Source organism: Psammomys obesus, unplaced genomic scaffold (genome assembly GCF_907164565.1).
Source record: "Psammomys obesus unplaced genomic scaffold, mPsaObe1.curated_primary_1811, whole genome shotgun sequence".
NCBI lineage: Eukaryota > Metazoa > Chordata > Mammalia > Rodentia > Muridae > Psammomys > Psammomys obesus.
Genome location: NW_026596051.1, coordinates 18,876,375 through 18,894,641, shown reverse-complemented (window position 1 = coordinate 18,894,641; position 18,267 = coordinate 18,876,375).

Below are 18,267 nucleotides of genomic sequence, written 5' to 3'. Positions count from 1 at the left end.
TCTTTTTAGTGGAGGCCCCGAAGGCAGGTGACCCTCCACAGGCAGCTGTGGAGGATAGCCAGCTGTGTGGCTAGAAGGGAAGATGGGAACACGCTTCAGTGCCCAGACAGAAAAATCTAGAAAGGGGCGATGAGGAGCTTTGTAAGGATGGTGCCATCTAATCCACTAGCCACTCTCGGCTTTGAGCTGCAAGCACACATTACCAACAGTCCTCAACCCTTTGCCACATCCGGCTCTAGTTGCCCATTGGCTACCTGCTTCTGTCCACCCCTTGTCCCCATAAGCCCACCGCTAGCGTCTTCTGAGAGACCAGACCTAGCTGCCAAGACTGGTACAGTCCATGCAGTGTTTGCCTGTTTGCCCCTCCCAACCTGCCTGCATCTCTAGCCCCACCTGGCTGGATCAAACCCAGTAGACCCTGCTCGCTTCTGTGGAGACCGTGACCCCAAGACACTACAGGCCACCATAAGTATTTCAGAGCCAGCTCTGTGTCCTGCCTCCCATTTCATATAAGGTCATAATAGTAGGTATTAGTGCCTTCCATGTGGTGGACAGAAGCTTGACTGACTCGGTGTCCATCCCCATACCTGCTGGGGCAGGCTTTGGCACCACAGCTAAGTCCTCTTTCCTAGGCCCCCTGTCCATCCCAGTTGGGACTAAGACACCAATTCATCCAGTTGGGCTGTCCTGGGTTTGTCTGGACTCCTCCTGGCTCTAGCACTGGGATCCTACAAGCCCCCTTGGGCCTCCTCACCAGCCTGATCCAGTGCAGGGTAGTGTGGTTACCTCAGTTTCCCCAGCTGTAAAGTGAAGTCAACACTGCTACTGTCTGGAATATCTGGGCTCCCAAGTGCCCCCAACCATCTCTTTTCTTTCCCTACCCCACCGCTTTCTTCTCCAGCCTTTGGTTGACTTTATATCAACCAGAAGGTAGAGTGTCTGAGCTCAGAGGGCTTGACTGTCTGGGTTCTGTCTGATCCATGAGCCTTCAGCTCTGATCTACAGTATTCAGACAGGTGGTGGTCATACAACTCACACCCCCAGAGATGACCAGGGGCTCTTAGAGAGGGCTCACCATAAGCCAGGGGCCAGTCCCTATATACCACGGCCCTGTGTGAGTGGCCATAGCAGCCCCTGTCCTCTCCCTGCCTTGGGAGAGTGGTCCCTGGCCACTCCCAGCCAAGTGGGCTGACCCTCAGCTGCTCAGCCAGCTGCAGTCTTCGAAAAACAAATTTTTCCAGAGTCAGCCAGCTGCCGCCAGAGCATTGTGCAATTCTTTGAGTTCCCATGGAGCCCCGACAGCTAAGTTGCTACCCACCCTCCATGGTGTGGCTCATGACGCTGTAAACAAGGGGTGTTTTCAAGGCCATTCCGTTCCGGCATGGAACTCCACTTACAAATAGATTCTAGTCAGTATGGAGCCCTGCCTTCCAATACTTTGCTGGATGCTGGGGAAACCGAGGCCCTGCGAGGAAAAGGATTGTTCCAGGTCATACACGAACTGGTACCAGGCTGACCATCAGGTAACCTGGCCAGGTCCTGCCCATCCCTCAGGTAGCTATGGCACTTTAGCCACGGCAAAAGGCTACAGTAAGCTGCTCCTCAGTAAGGAGCACAGGGTGGCCTTGTACCCACAGCTGACCCTCAGGACTCATCATGTCCTCCCTGTCACATGGGTGACCAAAGATGAAAATTCTACAATCACACCCAGCTGAGGGGAGTAGGGCCTTGGACTGTGTCATCACCACCACCACCAGCCACTACCACCTCACCACCACTTGGGAAGTGCACATTTACCACCTAGTTCCTGGCTCTCTGTCTTGCCTACTGTCACCCCGGGGCTCTTAGTCTTCAGGCCTTCTGGGATCCAGCTGTTGCTCTTTTCCTGTGCTGGCTTTTGTCTAGTGACTCCCTTGGCTGGAACCTCTCCAGGCTCCTGGGAGTGGGACAAAGACATTCAGTGACAATCCTCTCAAGTCTATCTTCCAGTGTGGCCACACTGAATAAACCTCCCTTTTTTCTGGTTTCCACTATTATTCAAACTTTATGAACTGGTGATGGGCGGCTGAGCCTGCAGCACAGGCTGCGACCCCAAGTTTAGCAATAGTGACACAGCTGTGAAGACAGCACCCCTGTGTGTTGGTCAGCAGTGTCGGCCAACGGCCTCAGTCTTTAGAGGGGCCCAGGATGTTCTTGCCTTTGGCTGACATGCAGGGGATGTAGATTTTGCTCCCCAAACCCGGTGTTCCTTCTTGAACTCCATGAGCCTGTTTGCCCAGGTTTCTGAGAATACGCAGGCATTTTCTCTGTCAGGCTGCCTGCTGTCAGAGCCTGACCTGTTCAAGAACCCTGCTTTAGATGGTACCTAACCCCGTCCTCAGGACAGGTCTGCAAGGAGCTGTCAGCGGCTTTCATATTTCTTTGGAAGATATTTAAAAGGTGAGAAAGACATGCACTGGCAAGATGGTTCAGCAGGTAAAAGCACTTGCCACCTCAGGGCTGAAGTTTAATCCCTGAGACCCATATGGTGGAAGACCCTACGATCTGTCTCTGGCCTCCATGTAACTGTCACGACATGTGTGTTCAACACATCACACACACACACACACACACACACACATACACACCATGTATAGATGCACAGCTGTGAGCACACACCTACCTCTGTTACATTCCTAAACACACCACACATTCTGAGTCACACACTGTGCAGAGCTGTGGGCGCCAGGGACACGGCCCACCCAGGGGCTCAGAGACATCTGTTCATTTGCTGGACATCGACCATGAATGAACTGTTCTCGAATTTCCTCCATAGCAGTTGACAGATTCCCTGCTAGAGTCACAGAAACACTTCCTGGAAACAACATCGGCATCCACGGCAGATGCCGGAAGAACAAAAGCTGGCCAAGCACACAGTGTGTTCGCCCTGTCACGGCTTGACCGTGAAATGTTCCCCACATGCTTGTGTTTTGAATGCTGAGTCCTCAGTGGGGAAGTAGTGTCTTGCTGGAGAAAGTAGGTTGCAGGGTCAGGTCCTTAGAGGCTCTTGCCGTCCCCCTGTCTCTGTCTCTGTCTGTCTGTCTCTGTCTCTCAGCGTGTCTCTCTTTTATTTCCCTCTCCTTCTCCCCACCCCTTTCTTCTTCCTGCCAAAAGGTGACCACGTGCTCCCACAAGGTACTTTGGAATGTCACTAAACATTGCCTTTAAAATGGTGAGCATAAGACATTTTATGTTATGTGGTTTTCACCACAGTTTTAGGGAGGAAAAAGAAGTCACTCCTGGTAACACTGGCCCAGCCTTTATGCAGACAACGTGAGGGAGGGGAGTGTGGAGCCAAGTTCTGGTGTCAATATAAGCAATCATAGGGCAGCCCTGCATGTGCTCAGGGCTTGAGAGGCCTGGTCTGAAGCTCGTGCCAGGGGATGGGGCACAGCTTGCATCATAACCATGTGTGTGGACCAAGCCTCCAGGCCCAACAGCCTCCCACGTCAACAAGCTTAAAGCACCGAAGCATAAGGAGCTCCACCTGGGTCACTTTGACCCCGGAATCCAGGACCGACGTCTACCTCGGGTCGCATGGCCCATCCCGCCCTAAGCCCTTGGCGTCTTTCTCTGTAGAATGAAAGGCCATATTCACCCTCTGCTTCTTCCTGGCCTGCACACCAAGTCTGTCCCAAGGAAAATGTTGAAACTGGACCCAAGGGACAGTTGAGAGGACCACCCACCATCTTTAGCTGAAAGGACTCTGTCTGGTGGGGACACTGTCTCAGTGTGACCTCTGTTCCAACAGAGGAAGGCAGATAGGATTCCATGTGGAGTGATGAGTGAGTTGGCCTTTCAGTGAATGGGATGGGAAGAGTGGGCAGACTCAGGGCAGCTTTGGGGTTTTCATGGCTGTCAAACATTGCTGTTGTGGTACGGACAACTTCAGGGAAGGGAGGGTTTGTTGGGGCTCATTTTGTTGGATTTTGAGGTTCCAATCCATGTTAATAGGTTGTATTGCATTGGGCCTGTGGTGGCATTGGACAAACTCTCAGGGGTACATGGTAGAAGAGGTTGTTTACATCATGGTGGCCAGGAAGGGGTCTGGGGTCTCAATTTCCTCTTCAAGGACACACCTCCAATGAACTAATTTCCTCCCTCTAAGCTCCAATTCCTGACAGTTCTACCATCTTCTAGTAGCACCACAACCTGGAAGTACATTGAAGATCAAAACCAACAGATTTAAATTCAAATCATAGACAAATTGCCTTCCCTGATCTCTAACTACCACATCTGTGAAATGGGCAGTGAAACAGGGAGAAAGAGGATGTATATAAATCTCATCCATGGGGAGAGGTGCTAAGGCATTGAAAACTATTAGAACTGTCATGCTAAGATGGTCCTGAAGGTCCTCATACAAGGGCTCATGACTGCTAACTTAGTTATGAAGCAGCATCCAAGTATCTGAAGCAAACTCACTTCAGCAAGCAGGACCCCCCCCCACACACACACACCTACCCAACTCCCATCCCACCCCCAGCTTCTCTGCCCACTCCCCTGGCACCATGGTCATCCTAGTGGAAAGTGGCCATTTCATAAGATGAATGGTCATGCTGTTTATGAGCATTTTTATACTGGATGTGGAGGAGGCCTTGATGTTTTCCGGTCACCCAAGGGCTGGGCTGTGATCTGGCCTCCAGCCACTGGGAGTAAAGGCTTTTGCCAGAAGTCCTTGTCACCCCAACACAGACCCACTTTGTCTTTTGATGTCACAGAGAGGCTTGTCTGTGGGTGGGATCCAAGCTGGCCATGCTTTTGACAGTGTGTTTGCTTTCATTGCTGAAACTGACCTAAAAATAGGCCTCTGTGAGGCAGCTGCAGAGGCCAGAGTCCTGCCTGGCCAGTGGTGGGTCTGGGAGCTTGGAGGGACTGGCTGAGGGCTTGAAGGCAGCAGGTATGTGCATAGCCCTGCCTGTTGGCTTCCACATGGCCATGCTTTGAATGTAGACCTCTTCTCCCCCAGCCTAGATGTCACATCCTCTAACAGCTTCCTGACCCGTTTGCTGGAGAGCTTCCTGTCCCTCCCTGATCACATAATGAACCTGTCTCCCCAGCAGGGCAGTCACACATTCACACAATCACACACACACACACACACACACACACACACACACACACACACACACAGATGGTCCCAGTGTGCCTTTCTTAGCTTTGCATCCTCACCTCTTGGTCTGTGTGTTTATGAATGCCCTGAGTCTGAACCTACCTGAGTCCTGTCTGTCTCCAATGATCTCAGGCAAGATACTCTCTCTAGGTCTGCCTTTAGGCCTGGGAAGCAGATAGCAATTCCCCACTCATGGGAGTGAGGATGAGATTATACAATGCCCTCTCCCTCCTGCCCCTGAAGCCTAACTCTCATATGAGTCTCTCTCTACCTGAAATTGCTTGGATATGAGATCATGGAGGGAGCCACAAAAGGGCACACCTTAAAGGTTTTTCTAAGGATTCAATGGGCTAATTCAGGTGAAATTAAACTAACCATCCTGGTTCTTGGTGTTCCCAAATGTTGGCAACTATAATTACCACCAGAACTATTTTGATCCCATCATTACTGTTGTTGTTACCATCATATCATTACCATCACCATTATCATCACCAACATCATCATCAACACCAGGTGCCAGGAACACACACGCAAACCCTTCAAAGCCATGCTCCCATTGACCCACTTCATCCAGCCAGGCCCCCACCTCCTCACGGCCTAGTCTGTCAATGACTCCACTGAGGATCAGCACCCTCATTATCCAACTGCCTTTCAGTAGCACCACCAGGTTGGGTCCAAGCCCTCAGCCTGTGAGCCTTGTGGGGATATTCAAAGCAAAACCACTATAGCAGCATTTCAGAAAATGGCCTAAAAGACCCAGAGCTGCATAGCAGGGTGCAGTCACCACAAGAGGGCCATCTTACTCCCCTGCCCCCTCACCCTTCCACCCACAGGGCCTCGAGTCGCTGTGTATCCCTCATCCTGTCCTGCAGCAATTTTCTTTCCTGAGTGGCTTGGGGCCCAGCGTGTGTGGGTAGACACACATGACTTTCCTGGCTCCCGTGTGCCCAGGTGTCTCTAGAAACACAGGGCCCCCCATGGCACCCCGTGTACTTGCACTGTGAGGAACCCTTGGGTGCACAGGACCTTGCCTTGGGTTTCTAGAAGGAGTAAGGCTTGGAGATTGTCACACCCTGTGACTGGGTCTTGAAGCGGTAGCCACGGGAAACGAGCCACCCAGATTACTCACTCTGAGCTGCTAGTGGGTGGCCTGGAACTGGCTGCGGGACCCTGGGTGGCATCCTACTGAGTCTTTAGGGTGGCATCACGATAGCTGCCCTGAGGCTTTGAAGGCTGTGCACCAGACAGGCTCTGAGGACAGCAGCCTGTGAAAGTCCGAAATTTGCCAGAGAATGCGGTGGTAGGCGTCAGATTGCCTGGTGGGTGCCTCACATACAGAGAGGTTGCTATCATTCAGCCTAAGCCCCCTCTTGTGTACAGTTCACTGTCCCCAGAGAAAAATCACACTTGGGGGAAGGTACCCATATTGTCCCAGCTAGCTGTCTTTTTGTTGGCAGTGTTTCACCGTGTAGCCCTAGCCGGTCTGGACTTCACTATGTAGACTCTGTTGACCTGGAACTCCCAGAAAGATGTCTGCCTCTGTCTTCCAAGTGCTGGGATTAAAGGTGTGTGGTCCCTCTTATGTCTTTAAAACAGAAACAGTCAAGTTCACTCGGAGCTGCTTCAGGACAGGACATTCAGGATGGTGCCCACCAGACACAAGTTTTGCATATCTCTCCAAGGCCATGCACCTCAACATTCAATGGGCAGCTTGGAACTGGCAGGAGCTGGAACATTTACACTATGGAAATGGGCAGAGGTGGCTGTTAAGCTGTACCCTGTCCATTTCCCCAGTCTGTTGCCACTGGTCTCCACTGACCTGAGAAAGGAACATCTTCCCCTTGCCTCCATCAGGGTTAGACACCCTGAGGAGCCAGACAATCAGACTGGGCCAGCAGGGACTCCAAGGAAGGAGGTCGCTGCCATGCTTCCATTCCTGAGCCTCAGGTTCCCCATCTACAAGATGAAAGACATGAGGGAGGTCTTACTTTCAGAGCATGCGATATAATGTGTTCCAGCATTGAACCTTATCAGCCTGCAATGGGAAGTCATGTCCCTGAAGGGACACCTTGTCTGTCACAGGCTGTCTGTGGCACATGGAACACCTTCTCTTCCTGCTTGGAGTGCTCAATTTGCCTTGCAAAAGCTTTCTGCACCTGTTCCTTTGGGTTTATTGATCCTGTTTCTTGAATCTATACTAGACATGGTGGATGAAAGCATGAAGAATCATGATGGTGGGAGCCCCATGTCCCAGCTGCTAACCAGGCCCCTGTACAGCTGGGCTCAGGTTTTGTGGAGGACTTTAGGTAAGCTGGTTGTCCTTCTGGCTCCCCGCTTGGGAAGTCACACGTGCTATCCCTTCCCTTGCCAGGTCAGGCTGTCTCCAGTCTACAACACTGGACAGGCACCTGGCCCCGCCATGCTCTGTAAGGACCGCCCTGACCACCCCATTCCTGAAGCCTTGACTGGGCAAGGGGTGGTTCTAGCTGAGACTGCACCTGGTGTAGCAGCTGCCTGATCCTCTCCTCCCTACTGGGGAATGAAACACTGAGCTGCCAAGCAGCTGTGCCCAGACATCCCCACTGAAGCATAACAGCTCTGTTTACCTAGGCAGTGAAGGTCAAGGCTGACACATAGAGGATACCAAAGACACTCTTAACCCCACCTCTGAGACCTTCTGGCTACTTCCTTCAGCATGGTCATCTAGCACCAATTCTGGGCACAAGGAGCCCATCTAACCACCATTACCATGGCAACGCCTGTGTTGACCACTCACATGTGGAAGGCATTGTACTGAACGCTGATGTTCATGATATCATCAAATCCTCAAGTGACCCCGGAACCATATTTGCCTTCTACTTTTAGAGAGGAGGAGACAAACTCAGGCAAAGGGACTTTCCTGAGTGTATAGCAGGAAGATGGCCGAGCTGGAATGTGAGCCTCAGTCTACAGCATTCTGAAGCTGGAGTTGTGCTGTCCTCAGCCCTGGCCTTCCACAGAGGCCTCTCTCTACAGCTGGATCTTTGCCAGCTTCAGGCTGGCTTTGCTTTGGGGATTGCCAGATGCAGATGACAATACATATGTGTTGAGTAAATGAATACATGTTTTCACCATCTCCAGGACTGGGAGGAGCTGGCACAGGTCTCCAGACTTTGCATTCTTCTTCAAACTTCCCCACGTACCTGCTCTGGCCCAAAGAGAAAAGTTGTATGGCCTCACTTGCCTATCCACTCCAGGGTTCCTCATCAAATGCTGCTTTTCTCTAGGATGTTGGGTACATCTCAGTGTTCCTGAGGGGGACAGAGGACAAGATTTAGATCACGGTGTCTCCTGCAGTGTGAGCTCACCTGTATACAGTTCTTTCCATACAGCTATTTCTTTCCATACAGCTATGGACACAGGACCAGCCTGGGGTATGTCGTGTGATAGGAAGGCAGTGTCTATGGTGGCTTTCTGCTACAGATGGACAATGGTATGTGGGTGATACCAGCTTCCTTGCATTTCCTGTGGCCACTAGAGGCTTGTCTCACCCAGTGTCCAGAGGCCCAGGTACTGTGTGTGACTCCCTGAGTCACTTTTCTCTCCAACCAGGGCTTCCCGAGGTCATCTTATCCTTGGTCAGTTTTTGGGGAAGTCTACTCTAAACCCATCCCAGAACCAGAAAGCAAGAGAAAAGCCAATTGGCCTCATGTCTAGCCCACTCCCCTTCCTTTGCAGGGGAAAAAAACCCAGGGCCTCAGGTTGGGACAGGTGGAAGGTTTGTGAGAGAGCAAGCTTTGTGGTCTAAATAGATCCGAGGTGGATTCCTGGGGGATGCGGCACTGGAAAGCCAGGTGTTGTCAGCTGAGCAGAGTGTGTGAGGCACTCCTGGGCCTCCTCTGAGCCTCGCCGCTGAAGGCTCTGCAGACGGGCCTGACTCTGAGACGATACAGTCGAATTTATTAACAGTCTCTGTTCCATCTCTGTTCCATCGTTTGTCTTATAAGCATTTTAATATAAAGGACCCCAGCTGGAGAAATAATCCCCCCAACCCATCTAGGCCATGGAAAATGGGAAGCTGCCCAGATCTTCCATCTTCACAGATGAGAATCACAGAGGGGCCCAGACCCCAGGCCACCTCCCTGTCAGAACTCTGGACAGGAGGGGCTGCCAGACTCCAGGAAGGAGACGTGTGGCGGCCGCCTCAGTGACACTCCTGGGCCCCATCCAGGCCACTCTGAAAAGACCCGGCTGCTAAACTCATCTGCCTGGACCCTCTTGGGCCTCTTTTTTGCTCTTTCTGCATTTTTTTCCCTTAAAAAACATTTACTGCTCTTCTCAAATGTTAAAAGTAACACATGTTCACGGCATAAAAGCCATATAAGCACAGAGGAAAAAGAATTAGGATTGCTCATAATGGCACAAGTGACAGCACGTGCTATCACACAGTGGGTATGGCGGTCTGAGTGTAGGCCTACTTTTCCTGCTGCTTTGAGACAGCCGCATGACAACTTGCTGGGGTTTTGACTGGGTTGGCCTTGAGTCTATAGGTAAAGATGACCAAGTTGATGGTCTAAGTCTTTCTGTCCATGAACATGGGATACTTCTTCCTTTATGCAGCATCTTTATTTCTCAGTCTCTTATCCACATCTGCATCTTGTGGCGCTGAGAATATGATCCAAGCAGGCCGGACCTGCTTTCTGTCAGAATGCTGTGTGACATTCGCTCTTTCCCTAAACGTTGTTAGCTGTGTCAAATTCCCATGGCATGCAGGCATTACCACAATATGTGTAACCGTTCCCCAGCTCTGTATCCTCCAGGCTTGTTGTGAGCGGTGAAAGCATGCCCACCTTGTTCCCTGGAACTTCAAAACTGCGTCGTGAAAATGAGGCCAGTAAGAAGGCTCAAGGGTTAAAGGTGCTCCATGCCAAGCTTGACCAGCTGAATGTGATTCCCCAGGTCCACATTGTAGAAGGAGAGAACCAGCTCTTGCAAGCTGTCATGAGACCTCCATCTATGTGCTGTGGGCTACATGCATATTCACATGTGTGTGAACACACACACACAAAATATATATTTTCTAAAAAGCTCAAAAAATGGCTGATGAATGCTTACTAGCCACCACCTTCCCTGCACTTGGCACTGACTCAGTATGACTAAGACCTCAACCTCATGGGTGCCAGGCACTAAGGGACTTGAGTCCCAGGAATCAGCTAAATCACAGGTCATGGCAGCAGCCCCTTGTGCCTATGAAACACCAGCCCGAGAGCACAGAGCCAGCCTCCTCCTGAGGCAGGTCTGTTTTATCATCATGGCCCCCAGTGGTTTCCTTGGAGCTTTTTGCCTCATCCCTCCTGTTGACGCCCTTATAACTCTGCTGATGGATGCCCCGAGAGTTTGCTGACATCTCCTTCATCCTTGTTTGCTGTTGTGGTGGCTGTTCTTGGTTGTCAACTCGACTACATTTGGAATTAACTAGAACCCAAATGACTGGGTACACCTGTGATGGATTTTTTCTTAATTAAATCATCTGAAGTGAGAATACTCACTTGTAATCCAAATCTTTTGAGGTGGGAAGATCCATTGTTAGTCTGGGCCACACCTTCTGCTGGCAGCCTCTATAAAGGGTATGGAAGAAGGAAGCTCCCTCTCTCTCTCTTTGCCTGTTTGCTCTCTATTCCTTCACTGGCATTGAGGCCTACTTCATTGGGATACTAGCATATACTGAACACCAGCTGAAGCATCCAGACTCATAGACTGAACAACTATTGGATCTTGGACTTTCTGTTTACAGCCAGCCATTGATGGTTAGCTGGACTGCAGCCTATAAGTCATCCTAATAAATCCCCTTTCTATAGAGAGACTCATTCTGTAAGACGGTTACTCTAAAGAAACTGACTGATACAGTTATGGTTATTTTAGGAAGACATTGCTGGCTGTAGTACCCCCAGAGATGAGCACTGATTCCCAAGTGCTGCTAGGCAAATGTTTGACACACGAGCTGTGAATCAGAAGTGATCACGAAGAAGAAAGACAGGAAGGCCAGTCAATGCCCAAGGACCTTCATCAAGATTCCTCAGCAGCAGCAATGTGCTGCAGGGAGAGCTTGGAGAGGTCCAGAGCCTCTGCCGGTTATCAGACGATGATGCTGTTGAAGAGGAAATGTCAGCAGCCTACAGATCACAGGGTGGCCCTGTTCCAGGTTGGGCAGCCAGCAGCTCAGACAGCCTGGGTCCAGTTGAACCCTGGAGTCTCAGGACACTCTCCTAGAAGTGGGAAGCCCTGAGGTGGGGATCTCCTGGTCCTAGCTACCCCACACTTCCTTTCTTTGTTTTGTTGGGGTCCAGAGGAACAGGATGGTGAGGTTAGGGGGGATGATCTGGGAAACAGGGACCTTCCTAGCAACTGAGTCCTAGGCGAGGACTCAGGTCTCCCACCTCCAAAGCCAAAGGCCTGCAGAGCACTAGTCTGCACCAAACTGGTGCTTCTGTGAGAGAGAAAGGCACGTGACAAGACCTCTGAGGCCAGTGGGTCACTTTGCAGTCAGGTGGTGATAGATGCAGATGCTCCTGGGTGGGGGCAAAGTAAATGGATTTTCTGGAATCCTAAGACTCAAGGGGCATAGGGGGTCTTAGAATTCAAAATTAAGGATTTCAAACTGGGACCCTCCTCCAGCATCCTCAAAACTGTCCCTGCTCAGGAGACACTTGTAGGCCCAGGTCACAGGTCACATGGTGCCTGACTCTGTGGAACAGCCTCCCCCTGTCTTTGCTTTCTAAATTCTCCGTGGCAACCCGGAGTAGTCTCTCAAACACACGTGCTACATGGCATGCGCTTTATATGCATTGATGCCCACCTGGTTCAGCTATGTAAGATGAAAACAGGTTTGTTTTGTTTTTTTTTTAAATAAAAGTACGGCCTCCTTAAGAACTCCTGGCAGCTGGGAACAGCAGGTGAGAGTGTTACCTTGAAGTAGGCTGAAGGTGCAATCTCTCCCCAAGAGTGGGTGGCACCTTGCCACTACCTTCCTCAGGCCTCCACCTGGGGCTTTCGGGCACCAAGGAAGACAGTTTTGGGTCACCATTCGGCCTTTCACCACAAGAAAGGCACCTGTAGGCTTAATGCGGGTTGATGCGACTTCAGGAGGTCAAGGAACCCTCTGTTGTAGGGGACGTTTTGGTTTCTTTAAAAACTCAGTTACATTATGTAAACATGCTTTTGTTTTGATCCCATTTGTGGACTACAGGGCTGCTTTAGTTTGTCCGCAGCTGTTGACTATAATTGTCTCGTGCTCCGAGAAGGGGCATGCTCTTTACCAGCTGCAGACAGTTTAAGTCTGAAGACTCTGAGAGGGGTTAAATGCCGGCGCTCAGGGAGGGGTGGGGGCGCTTGAGGGAAGGTGACTGCTGCTTTTTCTGCTGCGGGTTCATCCTGCTGCTGCATTAGCTTTTGCTGGTTTCCTGGTTTGCTGGACTACGGAGCTGCTGGGTATCCTGACTACAAAGACTGGACTTGCCTCAAGGATCTAAGTCAAAGTGGTCTCTGTCCCCTTTCCCCTCTAACCTTCTTTCTCTCCTACCTAGTTTTGGGGGTGGTTGGAAGGGAGGTAGAGGTATAAGAACTCAAATAAAGTAGATAAAAATTCAGCAGCACTCTGTGGTCACAAAAGAGGGAGGTATGATTGGAAACAGAAGGACAGGGCTTGACTCTGCTTGGGACACAGTCTGATCCAGCTCTATTCTGTAGCCTGAGACCTTGAATGCATTCATCTCTCAGGCCTCAGTTTCCTCATCCAGTGGATCCAGGAATCCACACCTCAGAGTCCATAGTCTGTGATAAGCATACTACTCCAGAAACATAAACACATTCCTGTCTCCTCATAATGTCAGAATTGAATAAATAATACCAAACTCACAAATTACAACAGTTTGCATATAATCCTGCCTCCCTTGGCAATCTGACCATGCAGAATGAAAGTTCTTTCTACATTCTAATCTTTTGTTGTTACTCCCAGTATTTTTTATTTGTTATTTGGAAACTGCATACGCAGTGTTCATTCGAATCCAAATTACTAATGTCAACTCTCACATCACACAGTTAAACAAATCTTTATCCATATGTGTAGGTGTGGGTTACAGGATAGATGCAAATTAGGCTATGGCAGTGCCCAGGAGGTTTCAGGAATGGGCTGATAAAAATACAAAATGTTGGTAGCAAAGGACCCACACCTAGAGGGAAGCTGTTACTAAAGAGATGAGGCTGTGGGGCTGAGGTTGAGAGCTCTTGAGTCCATCTATGATGGGAAAGAGCAGATCTGGGTCTGGAACAGGAACAGCATGCTCAGGTCCAGACAGGTGAGCAGGTGGTTGGATGAATGGCGGTTGAGCAGGCTGCACGGAGGTAATGAGCAGAGCTGAAGACCCAGGGGCAGTCAAAGAGTTCTCTGCCTAAACACCCTTGGGCCATACACCAGCTGTCAGATGAGGATGGCACAGAGTCATTGCCATCACAGTGCTAGGTGCCCTCTTGTTTACAGGGTCCAGGTGAGGGAGTTACACCGTTTCTTTGGTCTTCTGTGTCTGACACATTCTTGGGCCTGATTCCCCTAATGTGATTTTAATACACTCTGTGCTTGTACGGTTTCAATCCACCCTGATAATTTTTTTTCTTTCTACTCGGGAATAAACCACATATCAGTCTTCTGCATAGGTGATGCTGGAGAAATGTGTCATTTGTGGGTCTACTCAGGTACATAGTCATCCTCCATCTTCAAAATGGAATCAGAAGCTGCTTGTAAAATGAGTCTCTTGAGGCAAGTCACAGTCTGAGAAACTACTGTTTTACACAATATGGGATAACTCGGGGCACAACCTGGTCTTCGAAGTCTGGGGCGGGTGCCACACATGCCTGCACTCAGCAAGTCTGGGCTGCATATTCTTTATTTCCCTCTTCCCTGTCCACATAAGCCTCACAAGCGAATTGCAAAGCCCCACACACTCTCCTGGTGTTCCAGAATATCTCATCAGATGGGAGCTGAATGTCCAGCTGGACATTGCTGAGATTCCCAGGGTGAATGAGTCAGTGTCTGGTGTCCTGTGTTAAGGCACAGATACAGAACAAGGCAATGCACAGGCAGCCTTAAAGGGGAACCATCTCCCCTGACAGGAGCATGGATAAGGGGCCCTAGGAGACCCTATCAAGCTCTTCCCACTTAGGACACAGCTTGACCTGTGCTGTAAGAAAGGATGTGGGTAGGAGATCTCTGGACCCCATGAACACACCTAGGATTGGGACCCTGTCAAGTAGACAGTCCAAGGAATCCATGGAAGTAAAAGTCATGTTATGGGGACAGTAAAAGTCACTTGCTTGGTTACAGCAGAATGCTTCCAGCCTGAGGTGTCTCGGTGAGTGTCAAACAATGACATAGACACATACAGACTCAAACAAGCCTAGATGTGCCGCTGGGAAGAGGGTGTCCCAATGAGGTGTGGGTCTGGGGTCAGAAAGGAAGAAGGCCTTATGGCCATCCAGTGTATATGCAGAGGCCGCTGGCAGCAATGGCTGTGGCACACAGACCCTTTGAAAAGTGTGCAGCTTAGGGCTTGTGCCTCATGGCCTCAGACTCTGCATGGCTAGAGAAGGCCAAAGACTGTGGGTAAGGGATGCAGCCATGTCAACCCTGCAGAATTCGGTGCTGTGGCTGCAGAGCCAGAGACCATGGGCTGCCGCCTCCCCATGGAGGATACATAAAATCAAGAAGGCTGCAGGGCTGAGATTCATAGGAAGAGCTGCCAACGCATGTGGGGCAGAATGAAGGTGTCTGTAGGGATACTCTGTGTCCTGGGGTCATCTTGCAGTCCCAGCAGAGGCTATGAAGGAAGACTGGCAATGCTGTGGCATGCACACACACGCTCACACACGCATGCTGGTCTCCCGTGCACATAGCCACATTGCTCGCCGCTCTAGTAGCCATGTCCAGCTGCCAACTGACAACATCTTTCCCCCTCCCTGTTTCTGAGCCTCTGGCGTCCAGAATAAGGAATGAGAACTCCGTGTCCCTTTCAGCAGGAAATGGGGGCCTATCCTGGTGGTTCAGGACTTTCAAAGCTTACCTCCCATCCAACAACTGCCAGGATGACAGACGTTTTCTGCAAAAGTCTCCAAGTCCTGACCTGTGAGTGGCAGAATGCTGTCAGGACACAGCGGACCAACACTCACAGATGGCAAGGTCAGGAACTGCATTCCCCAGGGTGTTGCCCCAGTAATGGCCACTGTGAGGACCCTGGGGACCAACTCTCTTGCCCAGTGCCAACCAGGCTTGCCCAGATCCTGGGAAGGCTGGTGTTTGACCTTTTTGCAGCTTTGCCAGTACTGGGGGGTAGGGGCATTAACTGAAAACGGGAAGAGCTAGCCGATCCAGCCTTGCCCAAATCAGGATCAACATACCCTTGGACACTAGGTTATGGGGTCAATTCATTGTCCTTTTGGCTTCAGCTCCTTTGAGCTGAGTTTCTGTGCTATGTGATCAAGAGTCCAAATGAACCCAGCAGGTATCACAGGGTTCTTAGCTGAGGGGCATCATTTGACGAGCACAGGGCGGCAGAAGTTTCTGCATTGTGAAAATAGTTGCTGGCAAATGAAGCCTTGTGGCCTGGAATCCCTTGTAACCTACCCCCTCCCTTTCCTGCTAGCCCAGGGCCACGGAGTGTCTCCAGGAGAACAGGTGCTTTTGTGCAGTGGGTCCCTTTCTGCTTGTATTGAAACAAATTTGATCGTGGCTTTCAGATGTGTTGCCGTAAAGATGAGCATGGTTCTCTCTTACAGATACTACTATCATAGATGACCTTTATTCTGATTTCTAAGGGGATGCTCGCATTCCCATAGGCAGCTTTTGCCTGATATGCCTTCCAGTTGTCTCTGCTATGCCTGGGGTTATGTTGCTCAGGGCCAGCTATGAATAAAGTGTCTGTCCCTCTAGAATTTTATGTTGCATCCTGTTCTGGATGGGATGGTGCTAGGAGGTGAAATATCTGGGGGAAGTTATCCCAGTTTGCTTCCAGTTACTGTGATTAAAAAAAAAAGAAAAAACAACAATAACAACAACAAAAAAACACCATTTAACTAAGAGCAACTTAAGGATGAAAGAGTTTATTTGGCTTATACTTCTAGAACACAATCCATCACTGAGAGAAGAGAAAAGCCGAGGCAGGAGCCAGGAAGCAGGAACCATGGAAGAATGATGCTTACAGGCTTGCCCGCTGGCTCATGCTTAACCAGCTTTCACACACAGCCCAGGACCCACAGTGGAACTGACCCTCCTTTATCAATCACCAACCAATCTCTCATAAACGAGTAACAGGCCAATCTTAAAGTGAGGCTCTTTCCTCCCACCTGACTCTAGGTTATGTCAAGTTGACAATAAAAACAGGAGGTGATGAGGTCATGAGGGTGGAGCCATATGATGGGAAAAACATCTGTATTCGTCTGGTTTCCCTCATTATAGTAAAATACGAAAGACTAAAGACTTATTTACAAAAGAGATTTATTTTGGTTTTTCTGGTTCTCAGTTCTGGCTCAAGGTCAGAGGCAACATCTGGTGATGGACTCTTGTTGGGAAAGTCTAGTTCAAGATATTATGGCTGTGTGTGTGTGTGTTTGTGCGCGCGTGCGTACGCACGCATGCGTGTCCTCTTCTTACAAAGCCACCAAGATAAAATCGTAAGGCTCCACTCTGTGTCCTGTCCAATTCCCATCACCTCCTTCTTTTCTCCCTTCTTCTTCTTCTTTGATGTGTGTATGTAGGCACATACATGATACACAACATGTACGGAGGCCAAAGCCAGCTTTTGGGAGTCAGTTCTCTCCTCCTACCTTGTAGAAGCAGGGTCTCTCTTGTATCTGTTATACTGTGTTCTCCTGCCCAGCTGGCCTGAGAGCCTCTAGGTGATTCTATCTCCATTTGCCAGTTCACATTAGGAGTGCTGGGATTACAGTTGTATTCCACAGCATACAGCTTTCTATGTGGGTTCAGGGAACTGAATTCAGCCCATTGGGCTTGTGTGACTTACTTTACCCACGGAGCCATTTTGTTAGCCCGGCTGTGCACTATGGAAGAAGACTCCAGCCTATTCTTGCCCGGGTTCCGTCCACGAGGACCAAACTGGGATGTAGCCAGCCACCTGCAAGCCAGGAAGAAAGGCCCAGTGGCTGAATGCAGCTGCATCTTTTGTTCTCCAGACCTGTGAGTAAGAACAACTGCTGAGCCGGCTGGACTCTGGCTCTCATCACAGCTCATACAGACCCAGCATGCACCCAGAAACACCCCAAAAATTCAGGACCAGGCTGTCCATTGGCACATTGTGCAGGTGCCCCGGAAGTGGTGAAGGGAAGCTGGAACACACTCAGGAAGGGAAAGTCAGGGCAACAAGCCCAAGAAGAGAGATGAAAGGACCAATCTTGGTCTTCCAGGCATTCCTAGGGAGCACAGAGGGGGCCCAGGCTTTACCTGCCAGCAACCTCCTTCCACTAACCCCACTCTAGCAACCTAGAAAACACCTAGAGTCCTTGGCTCCCTCAGCCACACAACGAGTAAAGCAGCACCATTCAGCACTGGCTCTGGAACAAGGACTGCCTCCTCGCCTAGGAATCCTGGCACATCAGCTGCCTCCTAGCCGTGCACAGGGGCCCCACCGCACCTGTGTATGCACGGTCCAGGCCCCTAGCTCCATTGCTGAAAGCATCCACATTCATGCCTGGGGCCTGAGGGCCAGAACGGACAGACTGGGCTTCTTGCCACCTCCTTTCTGGAAGGCATGGGCTCCTTTGCTTGACTCTGGCAAGCACATTGGACTGGGTTGTGAGGTCCCCAGGGGACAGTGAGAAGCGAGACACTTCCCGACAGGGCCATGGCAGGGGAGGTGACGAGTCCTAATGAGAACCAGAGGTGGCTGGCAGGCTCTCTCCTGCATCCCATAGTTGGACTGGTGCCAGACTGGAGTCACAGGACCTGCAGTCTGCAGAGGGCTCTGGCTTCTTAGAGAAAAATCTGGAGTCTGCCCCAAGTAGAGGCTCAAGGGGGGGGGGAGGTTATAAGCAGGTCACCATGGGGCTCCGTTCTTTTGCAGACAACTTGACAGCTA